At 39.0% G+C, this 19,958-nt stretch overlaps 1 protein-coding gene across 1 annotated transcript in view; it reads left to right on the forward strand.

Moving 5' to 3' along the window:
- Positions 1 to 19,958, forward strand: part of LOC132924259 (uncharacterized) — a 93,054-nt gene that overhangs the window by 35,755 nt on the left and 37,341 nt on the right.

Here is a 19,958-nt window from a genome sequence, read left to right on the forward strand (position 1 = left end):
TAACGAATCAGTGTTTTTTATTACGTTTTCAACCACAAGATTGATTGTGTGTGCAAAACATGGAATGTGTTTTTCAACACCAAATAATTCTTTAGCTGCTTTCACCATGTTTGCCCCATTATCGCTAGTAATTCCTACAATTTTTGATTTGTCAACACTCCATCTATTTAAACAATTTGATATTTCTCTGGATATGTACTCGGCAGTGTGTGATTGATTTAGTTCAATGACTACAAAAGTACCTGTTAAACAAAGATTTAATTTGGATTTCCTCCATCCTACCAAACCGGGTTATGATTAGTTAGTTATGATTTATCTAAGTAATTATTAGTTAATTAAACTTACAGTATCGACAATTTGATTTGCCAAAACATCAAAATTGGTCTCTGCTGGCTCATCAACATTTGTTTCGCTTACATCAATACTTGAAGACATAGAATTTCGGGGCACCTTTGTTATGCTGTCGATATTAACAGATGGATGTTTCCGTTTTATATGATTTTTTAGGTTTGTTGTGTTGCCACTGGTTTTAACGGCGCATTTACATAATTTGCATACGCCACCGTCAGTGGATTTATCATAAAAATTCCAAAGAATGCTTTTTCTTGACGACATTGTAAATCACACTGACAAAGTGACAAACACGAAAGTCAATATCACGTGGACGCCAGAAGGCAGAACCGCAGAACGCACGTAGACCCGTAGATGAAAAGACGAACAGTCATCAGTGAACAGATGAACAGAGTAACAGTAGTATAGTCGACATAGGTATACTTATTTGGCCTCAAGCCCTCAATCGTCCCTCTTCATGATCGCTGATAAGACCGTTGTGGCCCATAGAATATAAATATTACTCTATGTTATGGCCTATCCATATCATTATTATCTATGCTTCGAAGTGACGCCGTTTACAATGTTACCAATCTCGAGGCTCGCGCTATAGGAGCCGGGAACATTGTGGTGGGACTGGCATTTCAAATCGGAAATCGACAATCGTTTAGTTTTAGTAGTAAGGTCGTTTTACGTTTAGTGCCTTTGCCCATTAGTATAAAAGATTCGATACAATTCGATTCGATTCGAAACTACGTTTTTTGAAAAGTAATTTTTATTATTTTGGAAAAATACTACATAACTACCGATTAACCAATATTTCTTTATAAACTATATTATTAGTTTTTTCACCAGGGGCATAAATGTATAAGTTTTTTTCTGAGCTTACACGGGAGCAGGCAACATAAAATTGTTCGTGAGTGAAGCATGGATCGCTGATGTCAATTCCTGCAACTTTCATTGTCTGTCCTTGTGCCTTATTAATTGACATAGCAAAACAAAGTTTAACTGGAAATTGGACACGTTTAAATTCGAAGGGGTACTCGTTTGTTATCAATTCTCCAGTATCTTGCAATACGCTTTGTAAAATAGTATTATAAACAACTTGCTGATCGTTTGTTAACTTCGGCTCATTCTTCTAGATGTAATTTGAAAGTATATCATAATCATAAGAAGTTTCTGCAATATAAGCCCTATCTCTAAGAAAATTATTATCATTATCATCAGTTCGTAACGGTGATTCCATGTTAAAATCAGACAGCTTCTTTCCAGATATTTTCAGAAGATCATTTTCTATTAATCTATATTCGTACGAACGATGAATTTCACTTACGCGTGTTAATGTATCATCTCGAGCTCTTAATACAATATCTCTCTTTGAAAATTCTTGGCCGACAATTAATATGGCTACTTCATCAGTTTGAGGAGTATTATATCGACCACGATGCTCTGCTTGTGGTTTTCTGTCGGCCCTAATAACAATCTTAAATTCAGCTAGATTGGACGGCATCAAATCGAGTGCACTCTTAAAACTACGAATTAATGTTCTTTAAATAAATATTATAAATATTATTTATTATTCTAATAAAAATAAGTAGTTACTGGTGAACCATGGTTCTATTAATTTTTGTATTATATTTATTTGTAATTATTCAATATTATATATATATAATGTTATATTATGCTTTAAAAACGCTGCTATATATACTAAATAGTTTTCTAACATTAACAACATCCTTTCTATGTTTTTATATAAAATTTAATAAAATATAAAAATTGTTACCCGGAGTCGCTGCTAGGTAAGGAACCACTCTGTGGACAAACAATCCACATTTTGTTATTGGTTTTTTAATAATTTCTGTGAGGGTTTTTATGGCTATTTGTTCAGTAATTTTACCATATTCGGTTGCGTTGGTAGTCACATTTCCATAAATTATATTATGTACCATTATTTTGCATGATGTGTGAGGTCGCATCTTACATATTTTTCCAAAATTGGAGGCTCTCAAGCGCTTTCGTCTTTCTTCAAACCACTTTTAGTTATTAGCTTGATTCCTAGTTTCTATTTCCAACGATTTTCTAAATGACTCAGAAAGTGTAATCGATAAAATATGTTGTGATTTTTAATTTCAAATTCTTCATCAGACATACAATCATCGAGTGGTTCTGCAAGTCCATAATTTTCATCCGGGCCTTTTGATAAAATATAAATTTTGTTCACAATTAGTAGTCCTTAAAACGTAGCAAAAGTTACCAAATAAGTAGTCAAAATTAAATTTTATTTAGATTTAAATTTTTATTTATATAATGTATCTAAATCATTTATATTTTTTTCTATAGATTAATTAAAATATATTGTATATTTAAGTACATAGGTACTTTATAACTTGTATATAATTTGTATGAACTATGAATTCAATTAATATTTTTTATAATTTTTATAAATACCTGGGCTTTGCTTTGTTATATTTTTGTGAATCATACGAATATATTCATCACCGGAATTGAATGATACTATAGCTCAGTGGTTCTTAACCTTTTTTAGTTCAGCGCCCCCTTTATCGTAATAACTAATTGCTAACGCCCCCTCGTGCAAAATCAAATTTTCTTCTTATAAATATATATATATTTGTATATTTATTTATTCATCAGTATATTATTACATTATTAATTAAACTATTAAAGTAAAAACTCTTATTTTTAGATTGTTATGATTATATTTTACACCCCTTAACAAAACAATTTAATAATTTACTATACAAAAAGATTTACTGAACCATAAAAAAAAAATTATAAAATATACAAATTATACCTATCAATGACTGCCTTGAGCCTGATGAGTAGCTGCTAATTTAACGATGTCTGGTTTGATATTGGTAAAAGCTAAACGTAGATCACCTTTGTTGCAAATGTCCAACCGATTTCTTTGTTTCGTCAAAAGCTGGACAACAACGCTGAATCCTTTTTCAACTAGATACGTTGACGGTAAAGAGAGAAGCAACGATTTAACTTGTTGCCATAGTTGTGGATAAGTGTCTTTAAGCTTGATCCAGGCAAGCTCGTAACCGACCTGCTTAAAAACAAGTTGTGCCTCACAGTCGTGTTTAAGATCGATAAATTCCATTTGTAAATGAAGTTCGAGATCTTCCACAGATTCAAACGAAAATGGATCTAAAATCCAATTACAGATTTGTAACTCAAGTAGATCTTGAAATCTTGATTTCATGTCTTTTTTGAGCTGCAAAATATGATCAGTGAAAATTAGAATTTTGTCTTCTGGAATTAAACCATTTGCGTCTGAACATGACTTGAGATTCGGAAACTGAATCAGTTCTTGACGATTTATGTTTGTTCTGTAAAGATCTAATTTAAAAATGAATGAGGAAATTATTCCTTTGGCTTTAATAAAGTTCATCTTATTCCCTTGAAGCTTCAAATTGACTTCATTCATTTTTTCAAAAATATCTGTGAGGTACCCAATCTCAATTTTTCGTTGCTTCAAATTTTCTTTTAAGACAGGATCAATTTTATCGAGAAATTCAATGATAGAGTCAAATAATGCAAAAAAAACGACACAAACATTTTCCTTTGGAAAGCCACCTAAAGCGGCCCTCACACGATCAATATTACTGACAGTATTTACATTACTGACAGTGTACTCCTCAAACGGTCAGTATAACGGTCAGTAAAAATTAGTGTCAATTCACAGTATTGATCTGTATTTACATTGTTCGGGTGTTCGTTTGGTCAGTAGGTTAAATTAAAGTAATAATAAAAAATTAATAAAATAATTTTTTATTTGAAAAACAATAATTTTCTTATAATGGACGAAAATCGTCGTAAAGCGTGCATAGCAATTATTTTAACGTTAAGTCTGCGGTCGTAAGGTTCCGCGCCAAGTCGGCCAAACTCGACGCCATGAACCGACACGTATCGATAAACCTAATAGCGAACTCGTTGTTGATATATTTCGAAAACGAAATATACTTTTCCTCGCTATTAGGTATCACCGATATCGTGTTGGTATCATATCCCAACTCGGTCACAATGAAATGCGCGTCGTAATTCGACAGATTGTGTAAAAAGCACGGAACGAATTTCGGCGTTCGTAATGCGAGGTTGCACGCGTTACACAGTTTTAAGAAAACGACCTGACAGGTGATCGTGATGTGCGACTTTGTGGTTACTCGAGGTAAACGTTTTCGCACACAAGTCGCACGCGGTCTTGACTCCATGCACACGCACATCCTCAACAGACATTACTATCGGCACGTTGGTCGTCTTGAGCAATTTACATATTCTGTCAGCCACGTCGGTGACGGCCAGCACAAATCGTTTGGCGACATCGTCGGCGGACTCGGAACCGCGATAAACAGTCGGAGTCCGCGCGATACCAAACTGTTCGAGCAGCTCCGCCGGTACACCGTCCGCAACTACTACCAAAAATCCGTAACTCATCGGGTGATGCGAGTGCAGCGCGGAGGTATTCACCCCGTAGTGCTGCGTTGTTTTCGGCAGGAAGGCCTCGAAATCGGCGTACAAAACGAACGGTAAGCGTTGTGTTTTGCGTAGCACGTCGAACTCGAGCGTTGTCCCCTCTGCCGGCATTACGGGTAAGATTGGTTTGTGCGTACTGCACACCAGATGATGCTGCGCGAGCGCCTCCTCGCCGTGTAATTTATACCTCAAAGGTTGATCGTCGAAACTGGTGAAATACTTTTTACAAAAAAATAAACGGTGTATTATCGATAAACGTTGCAGGGCATTCCAAGGAGCGTAGGGTGAAGGTGACTTAAGGGGATTTAGCTGGGTTTACGTTGATTTTCCAGTTGTGAAACCAAATGTTTAGCTCAGATAAGTGGTTTTGGAGTTTTTGAGTGGCTTGGATAGGATCGTTGTCGATAGCGAGAATAGCTGTGTCGTCCGCAAATGTACCTAGTAGAGTGTTTGGATTTAAAGGTAAATCACTGGTAAAAACATTGAAGTGGAAAGGGGCTATATCGCTGCCTGCTGTCGCTATTTGAGGTTGGGAAAGGACACTGTTGATTTTTGTGACGAATGTTCTTTGGTTTAGGTAAGATTTTATTAGTAGGTAGTAGGGAGCGGGTAAGAAGGATTTAAGTTTGACAAGAAGGCCTGGATGCCAAACACGGTCAAAAGCCTATGCAATATCGAGGAAGATTCCAAAGCAAACTTGTTTGCTCTCGAGTGCTAGCGATATGTGGTCAACGACTCTGTGCAGCTGATGGACCGTGGAGTGATTTTTTTGAAACCAAATTGAAAGTCAGGGATAATTTTGTTGTCTGTGACAATTTTTAAAATTCTTTTCAGAAGTAGTTTTTCAAATAGTTTCCCTAGAACTGGAAGGAGGCTTTTAGGATGGTAGGAGGAAGGAGTTTCAGGAGGTTTGCCTGGTTTGTGAATAAGTATTATTTGGGCATGTTTCCAGATGGGTGGCATGTAGGAAAGGCGAAATATAGAGTTAAATATATATAATAATAGAACTATTAATCATGCGGTAGCTGTTTTAAGAATGGTACTGTAATGAGGTCGTAGCCAGGTGCTTTCCCGTTTTTTAAGCGTTTTATATGGGTTAATACTTCATTTGGGGTAGTGGAGTTTGCTGGCATTGAACGTGGTAGTGGGCTGTCTAGAAAGTCATGCACTCTGGAGGAGTGCTGTGAACTTGTTTGGGTATCATGAATACTGTAGCCAGGTGCTCAACAAAGACATGGGCTTTTTCAGCGTCGTCCATGATTTTTGAATTGCCGGGGTGGCGGAGTGGAGGGGTGGGTTCAATGTGGTTGAGGATTCTTTTAGTAGCTTTCTAAAGCGATCCATTTGATGGATCTAAGTTAGAAATGAAAGTATCGTAAGTTTGATTTTTATGATTTTGAAGTTGTCTTTTAAGTTTGTTTATTAGGTTATTAAAAGTCCACTTGTCATTAGGGTAGCCTTTAATTTGCCATTTGGCGCGAGCTTTTCTTTTTTGCCTAATAAGTGCTTTGATATGGTCCGGGAGAGGGTATTTGTCCAAAATAGTGGGTGATACTGTAGAGTTATTGTTTTTTGAGTGGCAGGCCTGTTTGGCCGCTGATTGGATCATTTCGACAAAAGCTGATGAGGCTTGATCAAGATCTTGCGCGGTTTTAAGAGGTATGCCTAATTTTGTATTTATTTGTAAGTAGTTTTTGTACTGGGCCCAGTTGATTGGGCCTGTAGTTAGTGAAGGTCGTTTTGGAGCTTGATTTATTCCACCGTCAATAACTAGTTTTACCGGAGAATGGTCAGAGGAAAGGTCAGTGATATTAAATATAGAGAGAGACAAGTTGCTAGGGGTCGAGTGTATGAAGAAGTCTAGGATATCTGGGTGCCTGTTGGTGTGGGTAGGCCAGTATGTCGGCCCGATGGAAGAGATTTGTGACCAAGTGCGATCGGTGAGAGTTTTGTGGAGAATTTTTCCAAAATGATTATGGCTGAGCCTACGTGAGCCGAGCCATCTGGGTGATCAGCACGATAAATTGAATACCCAGGAAGTTTTAGTTGTAGTGCTTTAGTAAGATGGGTTTCTGTGATAAGTGCTATGTGGATACTGTGTTTTATTAGGAAGTGATGTAGCTCGTGTTTATGCTGGTTTAGACCATTTGCGTTTTTTTATTAATCCGGTTTATATACGGAGGGACCTTTGTCCGCCTGAGGGCGGCGTCTATGCGCGGCCAAGGAACGGTGTTAAACGCATTGCTCACGTCCAGAGACACCGCCACGCAGAGGTCGCGGTGTTGGGTAGCGCCTGCGGCGGCTCCTCGGGCGCGGAGATGACCCGCTTGATGGCGTCCTCGGTTGATCGCCCGTGGCGGAATCCGTACTGATTGTCAGACCGTTGGCCAGTCGAGTCGAGGTGGTGGTTTAGCCTGATCAGCAGAAGGCGCTCTAGCAGCTTGGCCGTTGAGTTTAGCATGCATAGTGGTCTGAAGCTGGATGGGGAGAGCACGGGTTTGTCCGGGCCCTTCCGGAGGAGGACGAGTCTTGATATCTTCCATCGCTCGGGGAATGTGTCCTCCGTGAGGCACCGGTTGAAGGCGTCGAGGAATACTTGTGGCGCAACTCTCGAGACCCGGAGTAGTACCTCGTTCGGGATGCCGTCAGGTCCGGTGACTTTGCCCGCCGGGAGTCGGAGGCACGCCTCGCGCAGCTCTAGCGCGGTGAACGGTGGAGTCGCGAGAGCGGCAGGGTCGTCGATCGGGCGGGGCTCGGTAGTCCAGTCGGTGGCCGGTGGATCCGGGAATAGGTGGTCGGCGATGGCGTCTTCTCTGCCGCGTGCTTCAACGCCCGGGCGTTTCCGGGAAATCTTTTTTGTAACGACCCTGTAAGGCAGGCCCCATGGGTCGTCGTCGACGGCGCGGCAGAGTTCGGTCCAGCTGTTCGCCTGCGCCGCACGGACGGCGTCGCGTAGGGCTTTCCGCGTTTCAGCGTAGGCCGCGCGGTGGGCGTTCGTCAGCTCCCTTGGGTCGCGCCTCCGGGCGGACCGTTGAGCGGCTCTTCGCGCCTTAATCGTGGATCGTCGGAGAACCGCCAGGTCGTTGGACCACCAGTGGGCAGATCTTCTGCCCGCTCTCGGAGTGGCCCTCGGAGGCATGCAGGCGTCGCAGGCCGCTTCTAAGTATTCGATCAGCTGGTCGGCTGCCCGTGTCGCGGTGGTAGAGTCGTCGACGACGGGTTGGGCGGTGTTCGCCAGGTGCGCTGCGAGCGCGGCGGGGTCCAGCTTCCGGTACGACCAGCCGGCGGGGCGGTTGCGGTAGGTTTCATCTTCGTCGACGTTCGGCGACGGGTGTATGGAAAAGTGGACGTATCTGTGGTCGTTGGCGGACTCGACGTTTTCCAGGACGCCGCGAGGCGGGAGAACGTTATATCGATGATCGACTCGGCGTTGATCCTCCGGTAAGTGGCCGTGTTGCCCGTATTTTCGACGGTCATCCCGAGGCTGGCGGCGAGGTCGGCGAGCTGCTCGCCCCTCCGGTCGTTTCGGCGCGAGCCCCACTCTTGCGACCAGGCGTTGAAATCGCCGCAGATGACTAGGTGAGTCTGGCGGTCGCAGTCGCTGGCGGACCGTTGGACGTCATCGAGGAAGGCGGCGAAGTTATCGGCGGTGTCATTCCGAGAGTTGTAACAGCTGTAGAGCCTCAGGCCCCGTCCCTGTATCCAGGCGTATCCGCGACCAGCGCCGTGTGTCTCGACGACGAAGTCGGCTGCCGCAGTCAGGGCGACGGCGTAGGTGCCGTCGTCGCTGCGGACCCACCTATCGTCGTCGGCGGGGTGCCAGTTGGGTTCCGAGACGGCGAGGACGTGGGCTCCCGTCTGGGCCGACGTCTGTTGGAGGAGGCTCTGGGCCGTGGCGTTCCGTTGTAGGTTTATCTGTAGGACGTAAGTCATTTTCGGTTGATGTGGGCGTTCAACTCGGAGATGGCTTTCCTTCGTGCCGCACAGGCGCCGGAGCCGGGCTTGTGGGGTACGCGCGGGGCCTTCATGCGGTCACAAGCGACGCAGTGATCGGCCTCTCCGCAGGTGGCCTGAGTGTGCCCGGTGAGGCCGCATCTCCTGCACGCGTGGGAGAGGTCAGGCCCAGTGCACTGCCGCGTGCCGTGGCCGAAGCCGTGGCACCGGTAGCATTTCGCAGGCTCCGGTCTGCGCGGACGGACCCGGCTCTGAGTCCAGCCGACGCGGACGGATGTCAGCCTCTGGCTAACAGAGATTGGAACGTTGGCGGTGGCCATTTGGCGGCTGTCCCGAGTGGCCCACAGGCCGGTTATCTTCACGTCGTCGGCCGAGAGGGGTTGGTCGTCCGGCGCGCTCTTGATGATGGCGGCGAGAACCTCTTCTATGGTGGTGACCTCGTCGAGGTCGGTGATTTCAATCTCGGCAGTGTGCCGGAGCCTGGTGACCGTGGAACCCTCGATGCTCTCGGCCAGTTTGTCCCGGATGGCTGCGGTGGCTGCAGTGGCCTTGGCGCCCTTGGTGAGCTCGACGAGCAGGTCGCCTTTGAGGGTTTTCCTCATGGAGGTCACGTGGGTTCCAAGGCCTTCGAAGTCGATTTGCGTGCCCCTGACTTGACGGAGCGTGTCCGCGTAGGTTCGTCCTTCGCCGACCTTGATCAGGACGGCTGCGGGTCTCACAGCGGTTTTCCTGGTCGTCTGGGGTCTGTGAGCGTTTGGCTTGCTCCTGGTGTTCGCCACCAGTGTGAATGGTTCTTCGGGTTCTTCAGGTTGGGTTTTTCCGGGTTGTGAGGTTGCCTCGGAAGGCGGAGCCGTTTTGGCCTGCGCGGGGGTGTTGCCCGCGGGGGTCCTTAGGTCCAGCTTGGATTTTTTGGTCTTCCTTCGACGTCCGTTGCCGTTGGCCGTTTGGCCGGTTTTTTTCGGCGGGCTTGGAGGGAGTCTTCGGTTCGTTGGCGGCAGGCGTGCTGGTGTTGGGCTCGGTGGCGGGCGTTGGTCCTTGTCAAGCAGTTTCAGGGCGTTGCACACCTGTTCAAGTGCTCTGGCGACTTTCGACAGGCAGGGGCCGATGAGCTCCTCGGAGTAGAATTCGTCCGCGAGGCTCTGGACGAGCTCGCGGGCATATTCCGTGGCTCTGGTGGCTGTGATGAGCGCACTGCAGGAGGCTGAGGTGGTCGGTGTTTTGGTTGTTGTCGATGTAGCGGTGTTGGGCGTCTTCTTCTTGACCGAGGTATCTGCGGTCGGGGAGCTCGCTTGCTTCCTCTTGTGCTGAGGGCTGTGGTCGATCGTGGAGTCCATTTCCCAGTCGTCTGGGACGGAGGACGGCATGGCTGGTTGGCTGTAAAAGCGGGGTCGCGTATGAAAGGGGGGGGGGGGGGGGTGAAATGGGGGGGATTTTTGGATTTTCTGTCGGGGGGACCTCGTCCGGAAAGTGCCTGGGGGGCTTGTGCCCACGTCCCGGGGTAGTGGGACCTTCAGGGCCTGAGTTGCGGGTGATTTTGCAAACGGGGTGAGGGGAAAACTTTCGCGTGGGGGTGGGGGCGGGTGCCCCGACCTTGCGTCTGTTTTCCGCAGCGCTCTCCGAGCGCTGGTTCTCGCGCACCGGCGTTTTCAAATTTCAAAATATCTAATATATCTATGGCTACCCTGTATACGCGTGTATTTGTTGGGCATTTTGGGTGTTTCAAGTCACCTTCAATTTTTTTCTGTAAAATAAAACTTAAGCTATTAAATTGGAAAAAGATATTTTTAGACATCCAACTACAAAATTCTTCTTTTAAAGTCTCCTTTAAAGTATAAAAAATATATAAACCTTTACACTTGACTTCATTCACCGAGATTTGAAGCACTTGAGAGCAATGATAAAATCGATATTATCATACGAAATGTTTGGTTATTTTTTTTGGAGGTTATGATAAGACCAAACACATGGTTGATAATAACATTTATTATCACAACAATTGTAAATTTAATTTTAATGGAGGTAGAATTAAATTATATTATTTTATCTCAGAAATAACCTGATAAGTTTAAAGAAAAACGGAATCGTTTCATTTCACCTCGCAGTTCCAAGTCACCTCGATTGACGGTACTTATTTTCTTACCAATTAGTTTATTGTATTTTAATCCATGTAAGCTTACCCTACTTAAAAAACCTTCAGAAAAGTGAACAAAAGTAAAACCTTTACAATTTATCAATTGATTCTTCAATATATTGAAAAATTTCAATTTTTGTCATTTTATTAATCGATTTATTGTATGTTCCCTTGCTCAACAAGTTTATAGTGTTGAGTATATCAAAAATTTTATTGATACGTAAACAGAATTCAATTGTCGCGTCAGCACCTTGGAAATTGTCTAGTTTCAAATCGTTCATACAAAATGAAATTGCATTAGCTACACTGGTACTAAAAGTTTGCATAGCGAGTCTAACTTTCAGTTTTTCTTTAAAATAAAATATATGCCGTTTTCTCAATTTTGTAGCAGCATGTAGTCCACTTTCGTTCTGAAGATTAACAAGATTTTTATAGTAACTTCATTTAATAGTTTCTCCGTTCATGGTATATAATATCTCCCAGTCTCCAAGGTAATTTTCTAAGAGTTTAACCATATGACATGGATCAAGTATTATATGAATTTTGTCATTTGTATTTGGATGTAAAAAATATGGTTGTAACTCTGGGTATTGCAAATTGGCTCCTAGTTCAGATGCCATTGAAAGATTATTTGCTGCGCCATCAAAAGTCAATGTTTTTATAATAATCCCTGTAGTATCAAGTTCTTGAAGACAATTGAGTACAATATTAGCTTTTTCCTCAGCACTAATTCCATTTATAAGGTAATTTCCAGTTAGTGTTCATACCAATGACTAATATGACAAAAGCATCTTTTGCATAAGGTAAGTTATCCATTTCTTCTGTTTTGCCACGTAATACAAAATCAACATACCCCTGATGTCGTGTGCCAGATTCGGGTGATATATCCTAGGGATATATTGTCTAAAGCTTAACCGTCCTCTCCACAGAAGCATAGATTCATCGAATGACAAACATTCTTTAGGATAGTATTTAGTTTGAATATTAGAAATTATAGGACCAAGGACATTATTAATTTTGTGTAAACGATCAGACTTATCTGTTGTAAATGGATCATAAAAGCATAAGTATCTCAAAATAGTTTCATAACGATTTCTACTAAGAGTTTTGCCATAAATTGGATTAGTGTTGATGTTTTAAATAATTGTTATCAGTCAACAGTTATTATCATACAATACATTTTTAAAACACACACAACCTGGAACTCTACTGCGCATGTGCATAGGTAACCGGGTCTCTTGAGCAGCGCAGCCTGGCAAGACCACAAGAACTACACTCTTGCTCCGTCTATTAGTATAAGGTCTATGTGATCGCTTCACATATTTTGTATCATTCCCGGTCTATTCTATTATGTGTCTATGAAATCAACTTTAAAATTGAAAAATTGTATTTTTGATAACCCGATCTCCACTATCTCCATTAGGCTCTTACCCCACCTAACCTTACTAACTACTAAGTAAGAAAGCTAATATTAAGCGTTATTACCTAACATACTAAACACCTTATATTCCTTATAAAGCTAATAACATAAAAGTAACTTTTATTCGTATAATATGTAAATAATACTTTTAAATTATTATTTCATTGCATTCATAGTCAAACAAAACTATAATGTGTAATATGTTTCATACTAAATCAAATAGACTATCAAATAATTATAAAGGTATAATAAAATAAAAAACACAAAACTGCATTTTTCTCAAACTTATATATTGATTTTTCATCTTTCACTCGGGATTGTTCATATTTTTGTATTATGGAAGGTTTTACATTTCTGAAATTGTGTTGTTTTCTTGTTATGGTTTTGTATTCACCGACGTTATGCTTGTAAACCAGTTCACCGTGCACTTCACAATTTCTCCCATTTTTATGACGCCGAATAAAAAATCTTCTACACTCTTTAATTTTGAAATGTAAAGTTGATGTTTGCTTAGTAATTTTTCCAGCTGTTCTTTTAAAGTCATAGACATCGACATCGTCACCTAATTTCAGTACTTTTCCATGCTTTCCTATAATAGTTCGATATTCACACGGCAAAATTTATTTCTTCATTTTTTTTTATTTCTTGCTCGACATTACCAAAAACCCGATCGGGAGGCAAGAATGAATGGCCAGTGATTGGAAATACTAGTTCTACTGATTCAAGTTGCTGTGGTGCGTGATTCAATAACCACATGGACATTGCTGTTAGGACGATTGAATTTTTGTTTTGACCCGGGCACCCATCCGCTATCAATCACAAGACTTTAATATCACCGGTAAATGTTAAATTTTGAAGTCTGTGGAATAAGGCAGAAGAAATTTCGTTGGAACCTTTCTGAAACTTGTCCTCCATCCATGTATAACACCACACGGTTTCTTTATTTAACACGTCATTTGAACACCCTTCAGTTATAGTGAAGTTGTACAAATAAAGCTGTCTAGAATAGTATGTGATAGAGTCTGGAATTTTAGGAAGTGGTAAATTTTTTTCACAGTCAAAACATAATGTAACCATATCAGGCCGTTTTTCACGTACCAACTCAAAAAAGGCATTTTTTCTTTTTCTATGTAGTTGTTTTTGTGCTTCCAACGTAGCTTTCTTTTCTGGATCTTTTTCGTGTTTTATCCTGGATTTTAGTTCAATACACGTTGAACAAGCATCTGTTGCAGGACGGCCGAATCCAAGATTGAACTTGGTGTTAAAAATTTTATAAAAAAATGTTTTCTTCACTTGATTATGTGTTTCTGCCTGTGTATTGTACAACCAGTAAAGTTTCCGAATATTTAAGTCACCAGCAAGATACTTTCGTACAGACGTTTTAGAACGGCAGTAATGGGACTCTTGAACAACTAACGTTTGAATAAATTCAATAACGGCTTCTTGTTTTGAAACGTAAGTTACTTTTCTATTTTCCCGAAGCCCTCCGCGGTTTTCTTTTGGTGATTCAATATTTCGCATAAAATTGCGAATAACAGTTTCAACGCGTGACCTAGAGACCTGAATAATTCCTAAGAATGTTGCCTGGCAAACTTGAATGGATTTCAAAGTTCCATTATCTTGGTGAAAAGGAACATAGTACTTTGTATGGAACTTTTTACTCGCGTATTTTTCATTTGTCGGGCGATGACGTTTCACGGGACCGAAATTTGTATATTTTAATATCAAAACATCTTGTTGAGTCTTGATATTTGATGCATAAAAGTTGTTATGAAAATTTTTTATATCGTGCATTCGTAAAGTTCGACACTGAAATGCTTTCGTGTTATGTTCACAAACAGGATATTTGGGCAGGCTTTTTGGTTTGTATCTATAATTTGTTAATATAACAAAAAAACTATTATTGATAGTAAAATAGATGAAATATAATAAAGATTTCCAGCACTATTATTTATGGAGTTTTTACTAAAGAAACCAAAAACCAAAATCGATTTATGATATATTTTACCGTATGACTAACACCAATCCTTAGTTAACTTAGTAGATTTACCTTACAGTTTGAAGAAATATCAAGTAGGTAGGTACTAACTTAGTTACGTACTAAATGGTACTAAAACCAAAAATACATTAAGTACTGTAATACTTACCGAGCAACTTTAGCAATATTTCGTTTCCACTCATCTGGATTTCCAACTTTTTTTCGTGCATGCAAAGGACTTTGCACAATCTCAGGATTCATTTCAATTAAATGTAATGACTTATTTATGAAAACTGTTATTTAAAAGTAACTTCACGTTTTTTAAATAATATTAGAAGTGTCTCATTATATATAAAACATACTTAATAGTAAAACGTTTACTTTAAAAAGGAATGGAGATTGCTGACCATAGATTAGAATACCTTTATAGATAGCCAACTCAATGTTAAAAAAACGGGACAGCGTTAAGCGCTCCTCGTGGTTGGGCTCTGGATATGAAAGGTGAGTGAGTTACATTTGAGAATAGCCCACCGATCAATTTGATGCTCCATTCATATGTGTTATATAATAGTGTTACATTTAGTCCCGTGTTTATGAATGTTATGATCATTTTACCTATAATAACCATAGAGTAAGAATATAATAACTAAACCTAGTGCACCTGACATTATATTTCTGAAACTTGTGAACCAGCCCCATATGTTATATATTTCCTGATGGACTAATTTGCTTAAGGTTTGTTCATCGATTAAATTTTTTACATTAATGCCCTGATCTATTACATTATGACTTAATGTTTGTCTAATTAAATTTCTTTGCACTGTCTCAGATTCCTGAGGAAACATTAAATGATTTTGTAGTGCCTTCATAATATCGGGTGTATATATACAAGCCGTCATGAAATTTTCCGAACTTTCGTAAGACCAGGTTAGTGTGGTGTCTGGTTTTAATGTTTGCGAGTTATTTACCTTATGCGGTTGTGATGTGAGGGAGAACCATTTTCCATTTTTTTGAAATGCGGGAGGTAAATATTCATTACAATCTATTTGAGTGCCATAAGTTTGTAATATATGAGTTTTTGGTGTCATGAAAAGTGTCTTGTTATTATATGATACTGGAAGTTCATTGAAGCATGAAGTTTGTACTGAAATTTCTACATTTACGGGTTTACATTTTTGTAGGTAAATAATCTTACCATTTTTAATGGCTACGAATCCTGGTCCATCGCCAATGGTGTATGCAAATTCAGATAAACTACAAGAGGCAAGTGTTAATTTTTGTAAAAGAAGTTGTCTCTCTAGATTGCACTGTTTTTTGGTTAGGTCTTCATAGAGATTTGTGACTGTTCTTTTTATAGTGTATTCTAAATAAACGAATTTTGTATTTATGTAGGATAGTAAATGATGTTAAATGGTTGAATTTTTTTAGGTGTAAAAATGTTTACATACACAGAATTAGATAATATCAGTAATTGATTATTTTCGGCTTGGATAACTGGTATGTTGCAAGCAAATGCCATAGATATTTTTTTTAATGCGAATGCATTGTAAGTGGTTTCTACAATAAAAGTCGATTTTTTTATGGTTACGGTCGTAACCACCTATGGAGGTAACTATGGAGGCTGGTCCATCGTATAATACATCATACTCTGTGATGCTGCAGTCTGACCTTTCATTGGTCCAAATTACTTCCCCCTTATACTGGTCAAGCCCATATGACTCTGATAATTTTAGTCTAGACCCTGTAGAATCAGTATATTTTCTTTGGTGTTTGCTAATGCTATACCCTCGGATAAATGGATTTTATATTTGGCTTGTATTATCACATGGAACAACCATGTACCCCTAGCGTTTGTGAAGGTGGTACCTTCGCAATTTCCATATTTATCCCACACTCCTCCACTTGTGTGTGAGGTCATGAGTGTTTAATTCACTCGAATTCCTGATATTATGCCTCCTAACACGGTTTGATAAATTAGTTTATGATATAGGTCTTCGCATCGAGCATGCCCTAGTTCGATTATTTCAGAATAGTAGCCCCCATCTACCATTTGGGCATCCTCAAATGTGGAACATCTCGTTATGAGGTAATCCACAGAAATGAAGCACGATTTGAAATATTGTGGATGTATTTCTACCTTTTGCAATAATTTTATTTTTGGTACTGTTTCAATTTCTGTGGGTTTTTGACTTTCGCAGAAAACCACGTCGATGCTGTTAAATGCGCTTACATTTATTTGTGGGCCCCCACAGTCGTAAACTATGAAAGTTTGTACAGGACTGAGTTTTAATTTACATATGTAGGTTAGTAATAATTTTATGTTGAATGAAAGCATCTTTGGTTATTGTGCACTTTGTTATTTTTTATTATTTTTATTTAATATTGTTGTTATTTTGTACGCTTATATATATATATATATACATATATGCACACACATATACTTCGTACCAAATAAGAGCGCACTGCGTTGGCGCATCCAAATGAATCGTCTATTCGGTGTCATTGGTCGCCGGTAGTCGATCGTGTTCGACGCCGTCGACGATGTTGCCGCCGCCGTGAATACAGGGAATTGAAGTAACAATGCCCATGCGTTACGCATTATACAGTAAAATTATACTCATATTTTTCGTTTTTTTTAATTAATACCATTATACTGTACAGCAGAGTGACACACACTTGCCCACCTTTTTTTCCTTTATTGGTGTACCTACGTCTTATTATTATTTTTTTCATATGCACCTTGATATATAATATTAATATAATAATACAAATAATATTTTAATTGTTTGCATAAATAGGATAGGTTAGATTCTAAATAAAAACATATTTTGGTAGTACACAATTTTTTTGTATTCTTGTACATCGTCAAAGTTATTAGATTTATAAAAATATAGAAAATTAAAAATAAAAAAAAAATTAATATTACTAATCAGATAATTCAGAATCCGAAGACGTATCACCTAATGTCATTGTTACGCGTTCTGTTTCTGCCGTTAACATATTGTCTACAATAAAATCGATCTTATTGAATTTTTTTTCCTCTTCTGTCGTATGTCTTATGAAATTTTTCCACATATCATTCTCATTTACTCGCTTTATACCTTCCATTAATAGTGTTTTGACGTCACATAATTTATAGCTGGTGTTGTTCTTTTTTACGTGATCTTTCACGGAAGCCCATGCCAGTTCTATTGGATTCAACTCACAATGATATGGAGGAAGTCTTAAAATTCTCCGGTTGTGTGTTTCGACCAGATCGTCAATTACATACTTATCAAATTGTGGTTTTATTTGTTTTACAATGTCGAGTAATTCAGGGATCACCATAGGTCGATCAATTACCTGGCCTTTTTCCTCTAACCATTTTATAATGTCTGCTTTTCTGGAATTTGTGTTTGGAATTTTTTCTTTCTTCACAGAATGATATGGAGCATTGTCCATTACAATGACACTGTTGACATCATAACCGTACACCCATCTTTCATCACCAGTTATGACCCTTTCAAGTAAACTTGGATCGTCGTTGACGTCATTTAGCAGCTCCTGAGCGATGTTCATGCGATTGTTGTTTTAGTCAAAATTCAGCAGTTTTGGAATGAATTTTGCTGCCATTCGTTTCATGCCCAAAACATTTGAAAAAATGTTATGACATGAATCAATCGATATGCCAACTTCATCAGCAACTTCTCTAATTTGTGATTAGGCGATCATTCATAACCATTTTTTCCACTTTTTTCACTTTTCCATCGATTATTGACGTGCTGGGTTGACCGGAGCGTTCGTCATCTTCAACGTCTTCGCGGGTAAACACTTGTTTTTTCATAGCAGACTCACCATAGGCTTTTTGTAACATTTCACACACTTTGTTACACTTTATTTCATTTTTTACGCAAAATTTAATATAAATCCTTTGACTCTTCAATTCTTCCATTGTTTAAACGAGCAAAAATCGCCGAGCACATAAAAACACGTCGTACCTTAGCGACTACCACAGACAAAGTAAACAGTGATTATAGCTGAAAATGTTATCATACTTTAGGGGCATGTATACCAATACAATAGAAAAAAAATTTTGACAATCGGACTCTCCAGACCCATTAAAATAAAAAATTCCGGGTACTTTTTTTTTTATACCTCGTATACTATCTATATACATTTTTTTTTATATGATGATAATAAAGGATAGTGAGTATTATTATGTATAAATATATTTATATTTATTTTTTATTTTTTTATTGTCGTTTATTTTTATGTCGTTACAAAATTGGTCATTTTTTTTATGTGTTTTAATGTCATGTAAATTAGTCGATGTTTCAATATTGTTGTTAATTGTATTAGTGCTATTAATATTGTTAATAGCATGTCTTGAGAGTGAGTCGGCGACTTTATTTTCTTTCCCTTTTTTGTATATAATGTCGAAATCTAATAATTTTAATGTTAATCTGGCTATCCTAGCAGAAGGTATTTTTAAGTTATTATAATATTGTAAACTTATATTATCACAAAATACAGTAAATTTGCGTCCCCATAAGTACTCTCGAAAATATTGAATTCCAAAACATAGCCCAAGTAGTTCAAGGGTTGTGGAAGAATACGTTTTTTCCGAGTCTAGTAGTTTCCTGGATGCATATCCTACGGGGTGTAGTGTTTTTTTGTCGTCTGGTTGTTCAATGCATGCGCCTAAACCCATTATAGAAGCGTCTATTGTATAGACGTGTTTATCATCGTCAAAATGTAATAGTAATGGTTGAGAGATTAAACATTTTTTTAATTTATTAAATGATTCTTCATGTTGATCAAGCCATGTTATTTTATTTGTCCCTGATCTTATTAATTCACTAAGCGGGTGTGCAATTTTGGCAAAATCTTTGACGTGTTTCCTATAATACGAACACATATCGATAAATGATCTCACGTCTTTTATTGTTTTAGGTGTTTTAAATTCGATTATTGCTTTAGTATTTTTGTCCAAAGGTTGTATGCCAATGGTTGATATTTCGTGCCCTAATAATTCTATTTTATCAAAAAAGAAATTACATTTTTTAATTTTTAGGGAGAAATTCATTTTATCAATAATTTCATATGCTTTGCGTAAATTTATTATAGCTTGTTCAAAATTATTACCGTAAGACACTAAAATCATCAATGTAAATTATAATTGATTTGTATAATATATTTGAAAATGCTTTGTTTAATTCTCTTTGAAATATAGCACTACTATTTTTAAAACCTTGTGGGAGTCTTGTGAAAGTTAATAGACCTAAAATAGATGTGAATGCGAGTTTATATTGGTCTTGCTCTTTGACAGAAATTTGAAAAAATCCACTGTTTAAATCTAACGATGTAAAATATTTTGATCCTTCTAGGGCTCTGAATAAATCGGCAATACGAGGTATTGGGTATTGATCGCATTCGACCCTGTCATTAAGTTCTTTATACGATACTACTAAACGGTATGATCCGGTTTCTTTTTTTTTTTTAACTAAAAAGGCCGGAGCGGCAAATTTTTAAATTACTGGTTTTACTGTTTGCTTTTAGTAATTTATTTATTTGACCCTCTAATTCGATTCTTTGTTGCGGTGAAACTCTATGTGGTGCATTAAATTTTGGTTCTTTGTAATTAGGATTCATTTTTATCTCGCAAGGTT

Source organism: Rhopalosiphum padi, chromosome 3 (genome assembly GCF_020882245.1).
Source record: "Rhopalosiphum padi isolate XX-2018 chromosome 3, ASM2088224v1, whole genome shotgun sequence".
NCBI classification, from domain to species: Eukaryota; Metazoa; Arthropoda; class Insecta; order Hemiptera; family Aphididae; genus Rhopalosiphum; species Rhopalosiphum padi.